Source organism: Mixophyes fleayi, chromosome 2, assembly GCF_038048845.1.
Source record: "Mixophyes fleayi isolate aMixFle1 chromosome 2, aMixFle1.hap1, whole genome shotgun sequence".
Classification (NCBI taxonomy): Eukaryota; Metazoa; Chordata; class Amphibia; order Anura; family Limnodynastidae; genus Mixophyes; species Mixophyes fleayi.
The window spans coordinates 121,421,797-121,441,557 of record NC_134403.1 but is presented as its reverse complement, the minus strand read 5'-3'; the positions used below and the strand labels follow the sequence as shown (position 1 = coordinate 121,441,557).

Genomic DNA, 19,761 nt, shown 5'->3' with positions numbered 1-19,761 from the left:
ATTCCATGCACTATAATTGGCCTGATTTTCCAGTGGTCATAAATTATTTGGTGACTTTTGGGCAAATTTGGGTTGATTTGCAAAATGATTCATTGATTGCAAAAATTGTGCCAAATTTCAGAAACTGCCAAATTGATTCATTCATGTCTACTGGGGATATTTTAATACATTACCCATATTTTCTCATGTATCTGATTGGTTGAAGCCACCATCCAATCAAATACATAAGAAGTTAATGGAAAGTATATGAATTTTTCTCACCACTCTCAGATTGTTTGAAACTTTTAACCAATCAATCAGAATACAAAGCAGAGACTCTCTTAGTGTGCATCATAATGGCATTGCAGAAAGAAGCAAAAGAGGAGAAGATGGAAAAAAAGAAGACTTAAAGAAAAGATGATTAAACAAGAAATAAAGAAGTTTTAAAATTAGGAAGATGGTATATCTGTTTGTGGTTAGTGGGGTATTTGACAGGGTCTTATGGACCCAATACACTGGGAATGTAGAGAGATGGCACAGTTGACAACTTTTGGAGGTCTCATTTTTCCCTAACTACCACCACCGCACCAGGGAGACTAGAATTAGCCTCTGTACTTTGTAGGGGTGGGGTACAGCATATCGATGCCGAGAACCCCGACAAGACTTACCCCATCCTGAGGATTCCGAAGGGCTGCTTCCAGACCTTCACCGATGACGACTCCTCTTCACACCGACTTCAGCCAATGACGATGAAGTAAGAAGGCGGCTGCACTCGATGACGTCATTGACCATGGCGACGCGATTATCGCTGTTGTTAAGGGGATAATGTAAGTATGCACCCATGTACAATGTAGTTTACAAAGGCTTCTTCATTGTACATGGCTGTACAAGATCAGCAAGCTTTTAATGACTCTCGAGATGGGAAGACTGGCTGAATTCAAAGGCAAGAATTTGGAAGATATGAACATTGATCCAGACGGGTTACAAATCTCATATCCGATATATGGATTCAAGTTTTAACTTCTAAATTGGTTGTTTATATATCCATTCCTCTTTTGCACAGGTCCAACTGCGGAGTGACAATGAGCAACCCCCTGAAGAGACAAGTGGGCATGCCTTCTGTTGACGCTTTCCTTTTGAAGTGAGACAATGTAAGGATCTGGCAACACGGGAACAAAGTACAGCCAAGGCTTCCAAGGGTTGGTGTAGTACACAGTTTTGCTACTCAAAGCATGTTGTTTTCTCTGTGTTTAGCAATTTTTTCAGGTAATAAAAAGTACAAAAAACAACAAGGAGCTGTAGAGAAACACATGGTGAAATTTATTTAGCTATACATGGTGCCCACAAAGTATGATTGCATTGCATGCATCAAAGATGAGACGCCCGCACAGAGATCGGAACTCGTTTTCTGTGAAATTCTATATAAAGAACCGCATAACAGCTATAAAGAGAAATACAAATAGCTGAATGCAGTGGTTGTCCATGACTATAACCTGTTTGAGTACCCATGACTTGGTGTAGGTATATGCCTGTGTATGGATATCCTCAGACAGATAGAATACATGAAACCATCCCCACAAAGCAGTGAAATGCCAATCGTTACAGTAGCTACAAGTATAAATTCTTTCAAACAAATATACCTGAAAGCTGCTTAACACAGCGAGATTCTTTTTAATTAGTCCAGCACTAAGTTTCCAGGTGGTCCTTGATAAGTCTGCTGCTTCCTTTTGTATTACCTGAATCATCAAGGCTGTTAAAGCTCTAAGAAACATAAACCAAAATGGGGCCATTCATAGTGCATTAAAAATGACTTTCAGCTTAAAGAATACTAAAGGCATACAATCAGACAAAGACTACCAATTGTGATGTTCACAGGAAAAGGAACTGTAAATATGTAACTGATCACACAGCAATACACAGTACAAAATACCACAGTAACTTCACCATCTCAGTATCAGTGCACAAGACCATACTCCTATGCATTTCATCACAAGGACTTTGTCAGAGGACTTCCCATAAACGGTTTGTGTTTCTGTGAAATTGTGGAAATGTATTAGAACAATTTATTGATCAGCTGTATATTCTTTGTCTGATGCAATACATTTTTAAGCTACTGAATAAAACAATAATTTCCAATGCACCTTTTGCAGGGATAAAAGCTTCCACTCTTCTTGGAAGGCTTTCCACAAGATGTTGGAGTGTTTCTGTGGGAATTTGTGCCCATGCATTCTGTTATGAGGTCAGGCACTGATGTTGGATGAGAAGGCCTGGCTAACAATATCCGTTCCAGTTCATCCCAAAGGTGTTCAATGGGGTTGAGGTCAGGGCTCTGTGTGGGCCAGTCAAGTTATTCCACACCAAAGTCATCAAACCATGTCTTTATAGTCTTTGCTTTGTGCACTGTGGCACAGCCATGTTGGAATAGAAAAGGGCCTTCCCCAAATTGTTGTCTACTTTCTAATACTATCCCTTTCAGTTGACAGTGGAATATACAGCAGGGATGAAATTTCATGAATCGTCTTTTTACAAAGGTGGCATCCTATCACAGTACCACATTTGAAGTCGCTGAGCTCTTCAGAACGACCCAGTTTGTAACACAAATGTTTGCAAACGGAGACTGCATGGCTAGGTGCTTGACAACGGGTGGCAACGGGTCTGATCTAAACACCTCAATTCAAGAATTAACAGGTGTGACTACTAAATACTTCTGTCGATATAGTGCGTGTGCATAAATATATATATATATATATATATACACACCACATATACACACACCTATCAACCGCAACATTATAATCATCTGCATATTATTGTGTGGGTTCCCCTCCTGCTGCCGTCACGACATGGACTCCACAAGACCTCCGAAGCTGTTCTGTGGTATCTGGCGCCTAGACGTCATTAGCAGCAGTTCCTTTAAGTTCTGTAAGTTGCGAGGTGTCCCAACTGGCAACTTACAGGACATCAAGGATCTGCTGCTATGAATTGCTATTTCCAGCACATCCAACAGATGCTCAATTGAATTGAGGTCCAGGAAATTTGGAGGCCAGATCAACACCATGAACACTTTGTCATGTGCGTCGAACCATTGCTGAACAAATTTTGCTGTGTGGCAGGAAACATTATCCTGCTGAAAGAGTCTACTGCCATCAGGTAATATCTCTGCCATGAAGGGGGTTTACTTGGTCTGCAACAATTTCAAGGTAGGTGCTACATGTAACATCTACATGAAAGGTTTCCAAGTATACAATTGCCCAGAGAATCACACTGCCTCCACTGGCTTGTCTACTTCACATAGTGCCAACTCTTCCACTGCAAAACGACCCACACGCACCTGGACATTCACATGATGTAAAAGAAAATGTGGTTAATCAGACTAGGAATCAGCACCAGAAAGAAAGAATTAATAATGTCATTGTATAGGTCATTTGGATGGCCTCATCTAGAATACTGTGTTCAGCTCTGGAGGCCATATCTCCAGAAGGATATAAATATATTAGAGATTGTACATAGAAGGGTATTTAAAATTGTGCATGGGCTACAGCACAAAACTTACACAGAAAAATTAAGGGGTATATTTACTAAACTGTGGGTTTGAAAAACTGGAGATGTTACTTATAGCTACCAATCAGATTCTAGCTGTCATTTTGTAGAATGTACTAAATAAATGATAACTAGAATCTGATTGGTTGCTATAAGCAACATCTCCACGTTTTCAAACTCTCAGTTTAGTAAATATACTCCTAAAAGATCTTAATATCTATAGTTTGGCGCAGTGAAGGAGGGGAGAAATCATAGAAACTTTCAAATATATCAAGGGTTTTAACAAGGTATTGTTAAGCTTTGTCTTTAATAAAAGTGCTGTTTTAAAAAAAAAAATCTTCAAAGCTCCAGGAATTGACAGTTCTATGGAACTGCCACATAGTAAATTTACCCTTTGGTCTTTCTCCAGCTACTGCAGACACAAGATTTGCCTGAACTCATTCCTATGTACTTGTCTGTGTATTAATAATGCCATTTTGAAAATTATTATTATTATACTACAAATAATAAAAGGAATCTATTCAAGTTTTTACATGTTTATCTTCAAAAATATTCTCACCTAGAATGTAAAATGTACACAATTTTCATTCAAGTTTTCCGAAAGACTAATTATATTTTCTCAGAATTCAATGTTCTAAAACTGTCATTTATTTCTATGACTCTAATATATCTATAATGTGACAAATAAACAAGATTAAAAATGTATGGGAGCAGCTAATGTGTCTGATGTGTTCTGATACAAATGTTCAATTGAACTGCCCTATTTTTTTTATTCATATTTTGTAAAACAGGGATATACAGTTAGTTGAATTAAATTAGTTTTAAAATGCATTTATAAGATTGCACAAGGATTTTTCATTGTGATAAACCATCAAAATATAAATCTAAATACAACTGAATATTATAATTACTGGAGTTATTAAATGAGAAATAACTCAATGAAGATAATCACATTAAAAAACTGAATTTAGTCTGTTACAGGCATCTTATTACAATTCTGAGCAGAAACTAAGCAATGCATAATACTTGTGTAATGTCAGGCAATCACGCCCATTCAAGATCATCAATAATCTAGCCTACACATGCTTTTCACCTCTGTCAGCACTTTTACTATAGTACTAGTTATGCTCACTCTGAATAGACAAAAATGCAAGCCACAAAACAAACCAAGGTCAGGGACCAGATCCGTAATAGTAAAACTGAATCAACAGGTAAAGGCAAAGTCAAATCATTAGGGGTCAAAAAACAGTGAAGAACAAAATCAAAATGCTAAAGCAAGGTCAAACAAAGCAAAGATAAGAATGGGAGAAGTTCAATCAAAAGCCAAAATTAATACAAGATAACAGTTAAAACAGAGTACTGGAGACTTTTACAAAATCACCTAGAATCCAGTATTTTCTGAAGTTCATTTCAGATTTTCCCCACACCCCACCTATTTGACTTGTCTATTGAAGAGACCCAGGGCTAGATTTACTAAACTGCGGGTTTGAAAAAGTGGAGATGTTGCCTATAGCAACCAATCAGATTCTAGCTGTCATTTATTAAGTGCATTCTAAAAAATGATAGCTAGAATCTGATTGGTTGCCATAGGCAACATCTGCACTTTTTCAAACCCGCAGCTTAGTAAATATACCCCCCAGTCTATTTAAGAGACTGGGTGGATTCAGTCTTAACATGCGGTGCAATTTGTTTATTGGCTTCTGGAATATTGAATGTATGACTTGTCAAATAGGACTTACAAACAATTTAAATAAAGTGTTAACATTTAAAGTGAATAAGAGCGCTTATACAATTTGACTTGCTTACTATGTTATAGCAGATTTAAAGTAATATATTATTTTCATTTAAGTTACAGTAAATATACTATGCCATATTTATCTTTGATGGGTTTTATTCTATGTTTTAAAGGTTAGTAAAGATACTTTTGTCTTGAAAAATTGTTAAGAGTTTACCTTAGTTACAATGCACAGTGAAACTATTAGCTGTTCTGTGGCTCACTTAAAACATTGAAATATATTTTTTCTATATGAGGGTTAAGAAAGGGGCTGTTAAAAAATGACCTTTTCTATTCCTTCAACAAAACACAGTAAAGTGACTGTACTACAAGGATATTGCAGAATCTGCCTACTTCCTTTGCCATGGCAGAAAATATCAGCAGCAAAGGAAAGAGACAAATTATAAAAGCTAAATCAATAAGGACTCATTCACGTATATTTGTTTTTAACTTACTTGTCATGCATTTTGGCCCGCATCAATAAAACACACTGATTTATATACTTTCATTTATGTTTTTGCATTGACAGTGATATTAACATTTTCACTATGTATACTAAAAAGTGAGCATTTCTGGCACAAAGAATAAGTATGATATGGGCAGTATGAACCCTGGCCTTAGGTTATCTATTGTGATCAGGTATATTATTTTGGCTTAATTTTTAAAGTACATGTGCTTTTAGATGCAAAATGTTTACTGTGAAATACCTACATTGAATGTTTGGAGACAACATATTAAAGTTAGAAAAGAACCCCCCAACCAGCTTCCTCGATCTATGCTGTGGAAGCTAGCATGTTGGTAGGCCACGGCAGCGATCTAGCAGGTGCTGATTGTTAGGGCTTGCTGTGCTCTGCCTTTCATTAGTCCCTCGCAAAATAAAAACCCCTTCCTATCTATAACCTGTTCTAGTGTTAGTTTATAATGAGCTGGTGTGCTGTGAATACATCTGTTTTGATTTGTTGTTGTGATCCAGACCATACCTTCGCTTTTTTCTTATGCCCATGACCTCTGCCTGTTTTTTAGATCTGCTATTGACATGCCCTGAAATCTACTAGCCTTGACCTCAGAGCCTGCATTACCAATATTTCTATTATATTCAGCCAGCCCTGACCTCAGCTTGTTTATTAACCCTGCTACAGATCTTAGCCTGCCCTGACTTTTGGCCTGTATCTTGGACTGTGTCCCTCTGCTAATGCTACCATCTGTTACCTCCTTCTGTGTCTTGTCCACTCCATTCAGCAATATCATGTTTAATAGCCCTCTACTACAATGAGTTAAGACCTTTGGGCCCCTTGAGTACTTTGGAACATATTGCATTCCTTGGAAAGGGGGCTGCTTTAGGCAAAGACCTTGTGAAGACAGTTCTAGGGGTTTATTATCCCATCCAATATTGCCATAACAAATGTGCAGGAGCATTAATGGACTGCAGACACTGCAGTGGATGAGTAACTTCTGAGAGCGGAGGCCTCAGTAAAATAACAATTTTGCTAGTTGGGGGAGGGGGGTGTGGGTTTATTACATAAATAATAATTTATAAGGCATATAATATACAAGGTGCAAATTGGATTTCTACCAAATAATCTTGCATTTTGTTTTCTGAGAAACAAATAGACTCCTTTTACATGAGAGTCTTACAACAGCTATGAATCAGGAAGATACTTGACAAAATACATTTTTAAAAAAAGATAAAATATAATCTAGACAAGAACAGAAGAGAATATTCCAAACCATTCAACAGTGGTAATTAAATCTTGCTCTGAACAGGGTAATTGAGGTCAGATATTCAATTATACATGATATTGCTAAGCTGTCAAATGCATTGCATCTTCCTTCCATTCTAACAAATTTCAATGCCCTGAAAACTTTGATTAGGTAAAAGTTTTAAATGCATTCAGGAGACCTCGTTTATAAATAAAAAAAAAATAAAAGAGTAGGTAGAATATGGCCATATATTATTAGAATTTTTAAAGTAAGTTTTATAGTTCATGATTTAGTAAAATTATTTACAGCTTTTTCAAAGCAAATATGATCAGTTGTATACAGAACCCCACCATCTCTTACATTTTCTTTACATGTATGAGTTTTACATGCAATGGTCTTCGACTATTGATGCAAATTAATGTTAAAGAAAATACTCAAGTGAAAGTAGACAAAGAATTTAGAGATCTACAGTATTTCAGTCACATCCTAATCAGAAGCCTATATAAATAATGTTACCCTATTTTGTGTACAATGGCAGTTCAGTGAAAATCTTGTCACACTTTATTGCCTTTAGGTAAAAATCTACAGTAGTCTGCCAATATGTGACATTTATTGTGCATTTTATTTGGAAAATATCACTATTAATCAGGGCCATCTTAACAGCATTATAGGCCCCTGGGCAAAGCAGTGCACTGAGGCCCTACCAACACAAACACGGGAATAAAAATGTAAATTATCGATAAAATTAAGCTTACCAAGTGAGGCAACTGACATGGACTGTTAAAAATATTGGAAGAACTTTATTATAGCTTTACGGCTTCAAAAAATTATATGTGTTGATTTTGTCTTGCTTATGTACAATTAGTACGTGTACATTGCTTTCATCAAGGTCAAGATATGTATTCGGAACAGCAAGGTCACATGTACAGATAACAGCTGATACTGAGGAGATAAGTCCACATAAACGTTTTAATAAAGCGGGTTTGAAGGCTCTGAATAAATCTCCCGGTATAATATGCTGAAAAGTTGGCAAGCCTATGGGGCCCTTATGCTCATGGGGATCCCAGGCAATTACATGCCCATGTGTTAAGAGGGCTCTGCTATTAATGTAGAAATATCAACAACTGTCTCTTCTATAATCTCCTTTGTCACTGCTGTCCCACATTTGTTCCTTCCATCCATAAATGCTGTTTTACTCCCAGTTTAGACTCCAAAAGGATATGGTTTTTCCTGGACTGTTCCAATATTTACCAGCGGAAATGCTTATACCATAGATTGCGCTAGAATCAAAATCACATTGGTCAACAGAATTAAAAGGAATTGAGTCTTGTAACTGTTTTACAGCGTTTGGCATGCAAATGAAGTATGCAGTCAACTGTCATGAACACACTGCTAGGCTGTACCAGTATAATTCCTAAAAATAGGAGACCAATTTGTTAAAAAAAAAAAGAATATAACATATAACAGTGCCCTCCTTCTTCCATCTGCACTGTAATAGCAGTAAAAGCCAATGTTACTTCTTGGTACTTGCCAATGATGAGCGGGATAGTTTGCTAAATATGTTGTTTATCTCTGGCAGTATAGAGCTTGCGACTAAATCTTGAAGGGGTTTTCCTAGCTCCGTACTAGCACTTGATGAACTGCAAGTGCCAAAATGACTTCTTCCAGTTCCACACACTGAACTGATGGCAATTAAAAATACATACCAAAGTTTGCAATCCACTTTTATTTAAATAAAGACTCCCAAGCTCTAATTAACCATTTTATTAAGTGTCTAAATCCAATGAATCTTCCTCATGAAGTAGTCCATACATCCACAACATCATCATCATTTATTTATATAGCGCCAGCAAAGTCGGTAGCACATTACAATTGAGAACAAACATAGAAATAAAAAAAATACTGGGCAATAAAGACAGACAGAGAGGTAAGAGAGCCCTGCTCGCAAGTTTACAATCTACAGGATCCAAAAGGAAATAAGAAAAATTACCACAAGGGATGAGTGCAACTGTTCTGTACAGAGCACTACCACTTGTGTAGTAGAACTAAACAGACCTAAGAGTTGTGTAACCATAAGCCAGCATATATAATACCATGTAGTACAATATTCCCTTGTGTATTAATACATTAACGGTGTGTCTGATTCGTATGCATCGAAAGAACTTTAAATATCTGACACTAAATACATTTGTCTTAACATATTAACATGGTGTATTATTTGTGTACTTCAAACTTACCATAAATAACTAACACTGTAAACACACTTTTATGTCTTGTCTCACATCAACATCAATTATCACATCAACAGTATACCAGGTGATTTAAAAAGATGGAACCAATATCAAATCAATAAATTTCACAATGGCAACATGTTACAATTACACAAAAAGTTACAAACAGTTTAATGAGTTAACAAATATTACCAATTGTTTTATAAATGCTTTATGTGTCCTCCACCTGTATGGATAACATCGAGATGATAGTTGAATTCTTCACAAACTCCTCTCTGAGTGTCTTCTTCCACTGAATTTACTGTTGTCGTGATTTTGTTTTTGAGGTCATTCAGATTAGCTGCTAATGGTGGCTTTCCATTGTCATCATCACGAAGAGCCCGTACCGGTTGCAACCAGTATGGCCTCATGATTAAACGTGGCGGATCAAGGTCAAAATGCCATTGAAATGCACACTGCACCTCAAATACAGATTCAGTCTTGCTGAAATGCAGACCAGAAAATGCCTTTTGTTGCAGGGTCGTTATCTTGCAAACGACTGAGGCTAGGGTCTGTTGGAGCGCTGGGAGAGGCATCTAGCAGTAGTCATTTGAAACTCTTTGCCCTGCCCGTTAAAGTTAGTGATTGCAGAGATATAGTGATTTCTAATTGGGTCCGTCTTTTTGGAACACCCTGTATAAACATTGTGAACTTCTGTTACTAATTTAGTTCATTAGGTTAAACAAGTATATGTGAAAGAAAGCAATCTTAAATATGAGCTCCACATACTCCATCATCCCATGGCGATTCTAATGACACTCATCAGAAGATTCATGCCCCGAAGCGTTTCCTCCTGAAATTATGCTTCTGGGTCCCTCTTTGTGTGCAGCACCTGAGTATGAGAAAAAGCTCATTTTTAAGTGTGACAATATACTTTTTCTTTCAATAATCTGACATGAGATAAATACAGCACCATTTTAAAAGTGTCTGCATATTAGAATTACATTTTTTTTTTAATTTGGTCAATATATATTCACTTTCTACATCATATGCATTCATATTCATCATTGTCAATTAATATGCTTCTTTGTTATATGCAACAAGTCTGTCCTAGTGAGCCTAATGCACTCAAGCTTCTCAGAATAACATTATTTTCCACGTGTATCTTACCGATGTTTACTGAAATTTATATGTAATAAACATTTATCTGTGAGATCGTCATAGTTTGGACAATGGTTCGCTAAGCAGTTTGTGGATGACTTAGAATTTGGAACAAATGCAGCACCTGGGTTGATTATTTATACAAGGATAAATCATTCTGCACTTATTTGGGAACTGATTTGCTACATAGTCTATGAAGTTTCACAGATACACTTAAATAGACTGTGTAACAAATAATACCTAGTGTCATACACAGAATTTCAGAAATGTATATGATCTATTATGCAAATTCTAGAATATTTACCTTGGTGGGGATCCCCCATGTGTTTTGCTTACTCAACCATGAGCTCTCCCCAGTTTCGGACTGGGGCATGAAGGGCCCACCGGGGGACTGCAATGCTAGGGGCCCACCAGAGGGGTTGTGGTCAGCCATCATAGAGGCTGGACCAGACACTAGAGGGGGGGAGGTCAGCAAACGAAGGACAGCCAGCACCATAGTGTAGTATATAAATAATGCCGTGTGTGTATAAAGAGTACACAGTCTTGATCTGCACCTTAGATTGGGCAGAACAGTCACCAAAAATCGGGATTATCCCACTAGACCAGGCTTGGCTAACCTGTGGCACTCCAGGTGTTGTGAAACTACAAGCCCCAGAATGCTTTGCCAATATAGAGCAACCTATTGCTGGAAGGGTATGCTGGGACTTTTAGTTTCACAACACCTGGAGTGCCACAGGTTAGCCAAGCCTGCACTAGACTCAGAACATTTGACAGACTGTCCTACCTGTTCTTGTCACTTTTACCACCTGTGGCTGCTGGTTTCTTTAGTTGCGGCTTGTCTGGATCCTGGATTGTTGAGGGCCCTATTTGGAAAAAATAACGCCCTCCATGCTATTTTTGCTCCCCCTTACTCCTGGTCTCCCTTCATCACCCTGTGCCTTGCTGCTTTTGCTCCCCCTTCTCCTGGTCCCCCTTCACAGTCTGCCATGCTGTCTGTGCTCCCCCTTCTCTCTGATATGCTCCCCCTTCTCTGCCATGCTCCTCCATCTCTACCATGCTCCTTCTGTGCCATGCTCCCCCTTCTCTGCCATGCTCCTCCATCTCTGACATGCTCCCCCTTCTCTGTGCCATGCTCCCCCTTCTCTGTGCCATGCTCCTCCATCTCTGCCATGCTCCTTCTGTGCCATGATCCCCCTTCTATGCCATGCTCCCCCTTCTCTGACATGCTCCTCCATCTCTGCCATGCTCCTTCTGTGCCATGCTCCCCCTTCTCTGCCATGCTCCTCCATCTCTGCCATGCTCCCCCTTCTCTGTGCCATGTTCTCCCTTCTCTGTGGCATGCTCCTCCACCTCTGCCATGCTACTCCTCATGTGCCATGCTCCCCCTTCTCTGCTATGCTCCTCGATCGCTGCCATGCTCCCCCTTCTCTGTGCCATGCTCCAACATCTCTGCCATACTCCTCCTCCTGTGCCATGCTCCCCCTTCTCTGTGCCATGGTCCCCCATTCTCTGTGCTATGGTCCCCCTTCTCTGTGCCATGCTCCTCCATCTCTGCCATGCTCCCCCTTCTCTGTGCCATGCTCCCCCCTTCACTCTGCCACTTACCTTTTCTATCTGCTTTTTCCTTTTCTTGTCTTCTGTCTTGCCGGCATTCCTCACTGAACGTCGGGCGTGATGATGTCACGCCTGGCATTCAGTGCGGACGGAGCCAGCGCTGCGGTCACGTGAGTTATTTTTTTTGTTGTTTTTTTTCTCCTTCTTCTTCAAGTTTCTCGCTCCCCCCACCAATGAAGAGGGGAGCGATTCAGGGTCGGGGCCTACCAGTGGATAGCCCGGTCCCCCGGTGGGCAGGTCCGACCCTGGCTCTCCTTCTGGCTCCTCCACCTCCTCTCTGACCTCATCCTCTGCCACCTTCACCACTAATGTCATCTCTGTTGCCTTCACAATTGGCGCATCCTTCACGGGGGCTTCTTTGGCAACTCTGAGAAACATAATGCATGAACATTTTAAATTTATTGTGTCATGTGTGTTGTAGTTTATAAAATAATATTACACTCTGTATGTGTGACAAGAATACAGAAGCACACTTGAGAAACTAAAGAGATATTAATCACAATAAGAAACATGTGTAAGGTTCTAGAATATTGCTCAATTATATTTAAAAAAACATTTCTTGTTGCCCATTTTCAAAAAACTGTGAATGGTCAACTACTGCGCTAAGGTGGCCACATTGAGATGGGTACACTAAAAATTAATTTTTATAAGAAGGTTAGTGTAGATACTCATCTAATTGTGGTCACATTGTTGTGACATTTGTTTTTTTTTCCTATACATCCTGTGAAATGTACATTAACAGTTTGAAATGTTGATGAAAGTTGAAAGGTTTTGGTATTTAGTTACACACAAAGGGCCTAATGCTACTGTAAAAGTGTGCTTGAGCAATTGCTAACAAATGTAGAACTGCACAGAGATGCCTATACACTTGTCAGTAGCGGTGTCAATAGTGCCTGAGGACTGGTGCAAATAAACACTGATAATGATGGTTGCCAACACTAGCTAGCTGTTAGTGATGTGAGGATTGCAAATTCACCTCTAAAGCTGATAGGTGCTTTCTTCATTGATTGTGTATATAGTATAGAATTTTGTGATCCTTTTTTATTATTTTCATAAAGGAGAGTTATACCAAAAATTTACAAATTGGGTATAAGTGTATCTGATTTATGCCTGATATAAACCTCACACAAATGCTATTGATGCAGAGCTAAACATATCTTGCGGTTCTATACAACCTCGCATATCTTTACAATTGCGTTTTTTATGTGGATGCATTTTACTTCTGCGTTTTTCAAAACAAATGTGTTTAAACTTGGTGCGAGCCCCAAAATGTTTAAATTATGTATGTAAATATGTGAACATTCTGATTTAAGGGATTTAAAAATTAGCATTGATGCAATTAATCTGAACCAAACAAATCTGTATCTTATACCGTTATATGTGTTTTTGATGCTAACCTGTCAATGTTCAGAAAAATGTTAAATTAAATATGACATTGATAATCATGCGTCAAGGTAAGTGATATAATTTGATCATTCTGACATTATCTGTCGTATTACATTAACAAGTCACATTGTTTTGTTTTTATCTGAATCAACAATCATAACAAAAAGTGTCTTACATACCTCTCATAATCCTCCTCCTCGAGCGCTTAAGGCTGCCTGCAATTCAAATCACTCCATTGGCTCTGGAGTTGCCTGATTTTTTTCTTAGCCTGTATGATTAATTCTTCTCCATTTCTTTGAAGAAATATTTGACTGTTCATATCATGGGGAAATTTAAACTAGTTGGAAAATGAAACATGGTCAAAGTGTCCAACGGTCAATGTTAACAGAAAAAACTGAAAGCAATCTATGATTTAATGAAATAAAAAGGAACATGTAATAATTGTAAACTGAGTACCATCATCATCATCTTATTTTATTTATATGGCGCCGCATAACATATAAACAGAACAAAATACGGATAAGTAAGGGGCAAGAGAAACAATACAATCAATAAAAATCAATACAAGAGACAATAGAGAAAGTAATTACATAAGAAGACACAAGTAGAACAAAGGAAATATTAGAATGATGAAGAGAAGGTTGGAGGTAGAGAGGACCAAGCTTGTGAATGTTAACAGTGAAGAGGATTAGGAAAGACCATAGTACGATTACGGAGACAATAGTATTTATTGTTTAATGAATTCCCTTTATTGACATTCTAACATTTTTCTCTTAAATATTTGCAACATGATTTGAATTTAAACTTTTCAATTTCTGTGTACTTGGGTCTAATCCTTGATGGTGGTAAACTGAAGAATAATTTTCACATGGTTCTTTACCATAGAAAAGATTGCTATGATGTGTTCTAAGGCCAACCCCAATCTAGTATACAATGTTAGCACATTTTCTATGAATTATCTTAAGTAAATGCATAAATAATCATAGAGCAACCTGTTCTGCACACAGTTACATCCATCTAGTCTATTTATATTGAAAATGGGTGCATCAGCACACTAATGCAATGATTGTGTGGAAATTATATCACTAGTTCCATTGACAAACAAATAGAAATACTGTAGACTGAATAGAAATAGGCTGTTGCATGGGTGATCTGAAGCATTACTATGCATGACAATGTCAGTGCATACGGGTGATCAGGAGCAGGCTTGCCTGCTTTGAATACACTTAATTAATTACTAAAGTAATGCCTCATATGTTTATAATGACATTGTTTTGGGAGATGATTTAAACATAAGATTTGCCTCACAGCTATTTAATGTTTATATTTAAAGCCACATAAATAATACAAACTGATTGACAGCTAAACGCTAATGTTACACATGTAGGTAGACTCATGTAATCATTAATGTACAATGTTTAGCAGCAGAGATGACAGCTTTAGTACCCACAGGCTTAGTTATTGCACAATAATTGTCTCTTGCAAAGAGAAATACGGTCAGCCCCAAAACTGTCCTAACTGTCAATGGAGATGAGATGAACCTACAAGTGTATAGTCCTATGAGGATAGTGCCAGAGAACATTCAGCTGAAATTGCTTCCTAGAATTAATGGATGGGAATAAAATCACAATAGTGAAACGACAAAAGTCTCTCTGAATTCATGTCATGTTGTTTGGTAACTTGGTTGGACCACATGTATTAAAAGAGCACAATTTCCTTCAGTGACTTAGATCCCGTGAGTGTATTTAAACCATACGGTACGGGCATTGTCAATGTGTGACAGTTTGCAAAGGAAACTTGCGACCATATGCAACAAATTCCTGCATGCAATTTTTTTCTGATCTTCTGTTGTCTTTAATTATGGTACATTTCAACTGTATGCAACTGTTAGCAACATAGAACAGAATATAACTCCTATTTATGTGAATGACAGTGATTTTTTTGCAACAGAGCAAAACTGTAGTTGACAGACACATCAGTAGCAGGTTCGTTTGGGGATTACTGCTTACAGGACATGAGACCAATCTTATATAGAAATATCATGGTACAATATTTGTTAGTATAGTCCTTGCGTAGGACTTTGTCCACAATAACATTTTTTCTGGCATACAGCAGCAGACTAGAACAGGGATCTATGTAAAAAAAAAAATTGTAGTATTTTTCTCACTCTTTAGGTTCCAGTGCTGACAACGCACCAGAAAAAAAAATATGTAGAGTTGGGTTGACTGCAAACCTACTGCGTTTAAAATGACTGCACTTACATAGCCCTGTTTGTGCATAATTTTAGACGTGTCATTAATTAGTCAGATGATCTGGTAAATCCAGTACACTCAAAACATCAGAGCAATGAGCCTACTGAACAATGCACTGGAGCTACAATTTAATTATCACACACTGGGTGAACTTCTCTTTATCATTAAACGTCTGCTTTAGTCAATATTGAGCTTCTTTGACTTATTTTAATGAACATGTGGACAACTCCAATTAAAGTGTCATTATGAGGCATTTCTTTAGATATGTTTCACAGGCTCCACACATATGCAATTATTCACCACTAATGAAAAAGTAATAACATATATTTATTAGCAACAAGCTTTAGTGTCTTGCAGACTAATATCAGACTTCAGTGATTTACTGATTAATACTATGAAATGCACATTTTAAAGATGAAAATGTGCATTGTCTAGGATTTTAAGGGGAAAGTATGACCACATTAGTAGACAGTCAGTAGATATTTAACTTTCCTATTTAGACCTACTTACATGAGTGCACGAGTACAATGTGGGGTGCGTGTTTCTTCATAAAGTTAGCTCCTCTCTCTCATTTACTCTTTGAACCTGAGTCATTAAGCATAAAAAATGAGTAATTTTGCACCTGGACAAATCCATGTTGCATTGGAGGGGGGGTAAATTTAAAATGTGGGGACAGATTTATAGTTGGGGTAGGGCATGTCCTAGATCAATTTTAAATTTCAGTGTAAAAATATAAAAAATAAAGCTATCAAGTATTTGTGTGCTAGATGAAGAAACAGCCTGTATTTAACTTATGTACAGAATAATAAACTAATGTGCACCCCCTTGCATTGTAACATCGCTTGTCCCGGAGAACATTTACTCCTATTTTGTCTTACTTTCCTTAATGACTCAGGCCCTTTGTCTTTTTCATTCTCTCATTCTCTGGCTGTTTGTGGGTGTACAGTGCAAATGGGTTTCTACACATAAAGAACTGACAACAAGTTAAAATTCTTAGGTAGGGAAACGTGTGTGGTAGTTGTACAGTGCAAACATAGATTTCAAATATGAGTGTGTATCGAACCATCTTTAGAATGAATAACAAGGAATCGTCATTTTTACATCTCTTCCACCAACACATGACTTACATGCATAACACTGATGAGTATACTGTATGAAAAAGTCCATCTCCTTACTCCTCCTGTACGGTGGTTGCAGGACAGTTGTAAATACAGAAATTAAATTACAACAGATTTAGATCTCTGAATCTCACTGCTGCCTCACAGGCACCACACAGTTGTCCAGATGGTCTCTGGTAGGCTTACACAGGCTCTATCTAGCTCTTGGGGTTTACAGCTGTGGACTTTGTATTCCATATATCTCCCACACTATTACTCACAAAAAAGCATGTTGTAGCTCTCAGCTTCCCTAGGTTCTCAATCATAAAGTCTTCTGTCACACTCAGTGGACTAGACTTTCTCTAATCTCTCTCAAGGCTAGTAGTGTTTTCTCACTCTCTCTAATCTGCAGCTTGCACCTATGCCCCTGCCTCTCCTACATGCAGATCTCTCATGTGCAGTCCCCCTCCCCCCCACAGTCCCCCCAAGTTCCTTCTATGAGTGTTTCCCAGTTCAGACTCCTGGGGATCCTTACTGCTCTCTCTTGAACCTATATATTAACTGGATCATATAGCTGCCATATATCCAGATGCTGCAAGCTTGGAGAGACATGGGAGTTCACTGATGGGAAGTAATCTGAGAGCGAGTGTGGGTCAAAATCATAGGTGTCCTGTCCAGCTATCACTCAAGATGATTTAGATTGATCCTAAAACTGAATGTGCAGGATCTTACAAACCAACATTATTCTGAACAGGCTTATTGCCTGGCAGTTAATTTGCAAACCAAAATACCTGGTGGGCAAACAGCACCATGATAGATTTGCTCAGTTTTAAGTTTAACATATATTTTCTGCAACTATATTAAATCAATAAAAATACTATAGTTGTCTAATTGTCCACCAAGCACATTTCAAGGTACAGTACCATTTTCCAGGAATTTGGAAACATCCTTGTAAATTCAACATGAGGAAACAGGAAAAATATCAATACAAACTACTAATACCTTAGAACCACCGCCTTGATTCATTTAACTTTTTCAACTTTTCTTATAAAATACTGCCCGCTTAAGTCTAATTTATATCTAAAATGAATCATGACTTAGGGGACAGTGGGGTTGTCTTTATTACTTGTGTCACTTTTATGTGTTTGAAATTTTGTGGTGCATACTTAAAATAAACAAAAATATAATTGTATAAAAAGATACTTATTTATTTACAGAAGAATACACAGCAATAGTTGTAGATACTTGAACTGATTATGCAGCATCACATCTAGGGTAACTGTTCATTTTATTAAACTAAACTTGAAATTATCAATCAATAAAATCTCCATAACTGTAAAGTAAACCACAGTACAAGTGACTCTTTTCAGTTTGCAATAAAAATATGTTTAGACAGTTATAGCTATAGTATGAATTTATATGTATTAAAGCAGTTACTGAAGCAAAGCAAAACATGGAGACATTTATTGTTTTTCATCCCATCATATAAATGAAAACTGACAGGTAGTTTGTCATGATTACATTGGGGAATACCATGAAATTTAAAATAAAAATTTGTCAATTATCAGCTGTTCCCTAAGGTTAATCAACTGGATAGGTGGAGAGAATATGAGATATGGCATTGTCTGCCAACATTTTGTGCTCCAAAAGATTTATATAATGCTTTGCTACATTTACTGCCTTCTAATATTTGTGTAATGTTCTGATAATACGGCATGTCATGTAAATAAATGAGACTAATCATTTACGTGACCTATATATTTGTGCACCTTCACATTCCATTCCATACAGATGTGGCAAATATCATACATGACTCTACACCTTGTCTTTAAAATGCAGAGTCCAGGGGCACAAATATGGATATTTTGTACAGGAAGGGATCATCGATTTTCATTGACATTAGACAATGGACCATGAATGCTGCTTTTTTAATTTTAAATAAGCCATGGATTTTAAGAATTATTAAAAATGAAATTACATTGGTTTACAATCAAAGCTCCCATTTTTGACCTACACTCAACCTAATATCACTATGCAGGGCCATCCTAACAACATTATGGGCCCCCGGGCAAAGCAGTGCACCGGGGCCCCTAGATATAGATATAGATATAGATGTATATAGAGACAGATATAGATATATAGAGATAGAGATAGATGTACTTGCTCAGTGACCCTTGTAGGTTTTTTTTGCAGGTTTTTTCTTTTGCAGGACTATTTATTCTCATTAAGAGCCGTGCCTATGGGGCCCCCTTGCCCGTGGGGCCCCCGGGCAGCTGCCCATCGTGCCCAATGGAAAAGATGGCCCTGTCACTATGCTGTGAACACAGAACAGTGAACATACAACACCAGATACAAAGTATATGATATTCCATGTCATATTGAATTATTTTCTCAATTACATTTTTGTAGAAGAATCTCCTCTATTTATTGAAAATTGGTTGAGCATGAGAATGCAAGTTTGATATAAGATGTAAAGGGCCCCTCTATCCAAAATACTAAAACAATAACAAAATGGATACAAGTTATATATTTAAACGAACTCTGCTGTGATCCCTGCATTGATTAAGCAGTGCGCAGACACTATAAACTATTCAGCTGCTGAATCCAGGATAGAAACCATTTGACAAGTAAGCTCCTGTTTTTCCCTGCAATACTGTAACATCCTAAATTTGATTCCAAACAAACCAAAAATAAATATACATTCTCGGCGCTGTAACACTAATGTCTAGATGATTACTAGATGCGTGTCTATTATCCCGCAGCTGATAAGAACCTGTGGGTTCTAAAAAGACAACTTAATATATACTCGATATGAGCGCTGAGAGAGTAGGCAGTACCTGTAATGACTGAATCCACGTAATTAATATAAAATCACATTTATTAAACAAACCACAAAAATCTATAAAAATATATAACAATAGTCAAAACTTATATCAGTGCACTGATAATTACATTACCACCCATAATATTGTATCATAAAAAACATATACATATGTTGTATCTAAATGAGCCAATGTATATCGCCAATGTTGCAAAATATATATATG

The 19,761-nt window shown here is 37.5% G+C and overlaps 1 protein-coding gene and 1 long non-coding RNA gene across 2 annotated transcripts in view; both read right to left on the bottom strand.

Moving 5' to 3' along the window:
- Nucleotides 1–19,761, bottom strand: part of GPC6 (glypican 6) — a 551,499-nt gene that overhangs the window by 412,725 nt on the left and 119,013 nt on the right. The gene's annotated exons all lie outside the window — the stretch shown is intronic.
- Nucleotides 8,702–10,317, bottom strand: LOC142141421 (uncharacterized). The gene is made up of 2 exons (XR_012688667.1): nt 9,994–10,317; nt 8,702–9,897 (listed from the first exon to the last, which is right to left on the bottom strand). It is a non-coding gene; the product is annotated as an uncharacterized LOC142141421 (long non-coding RNA).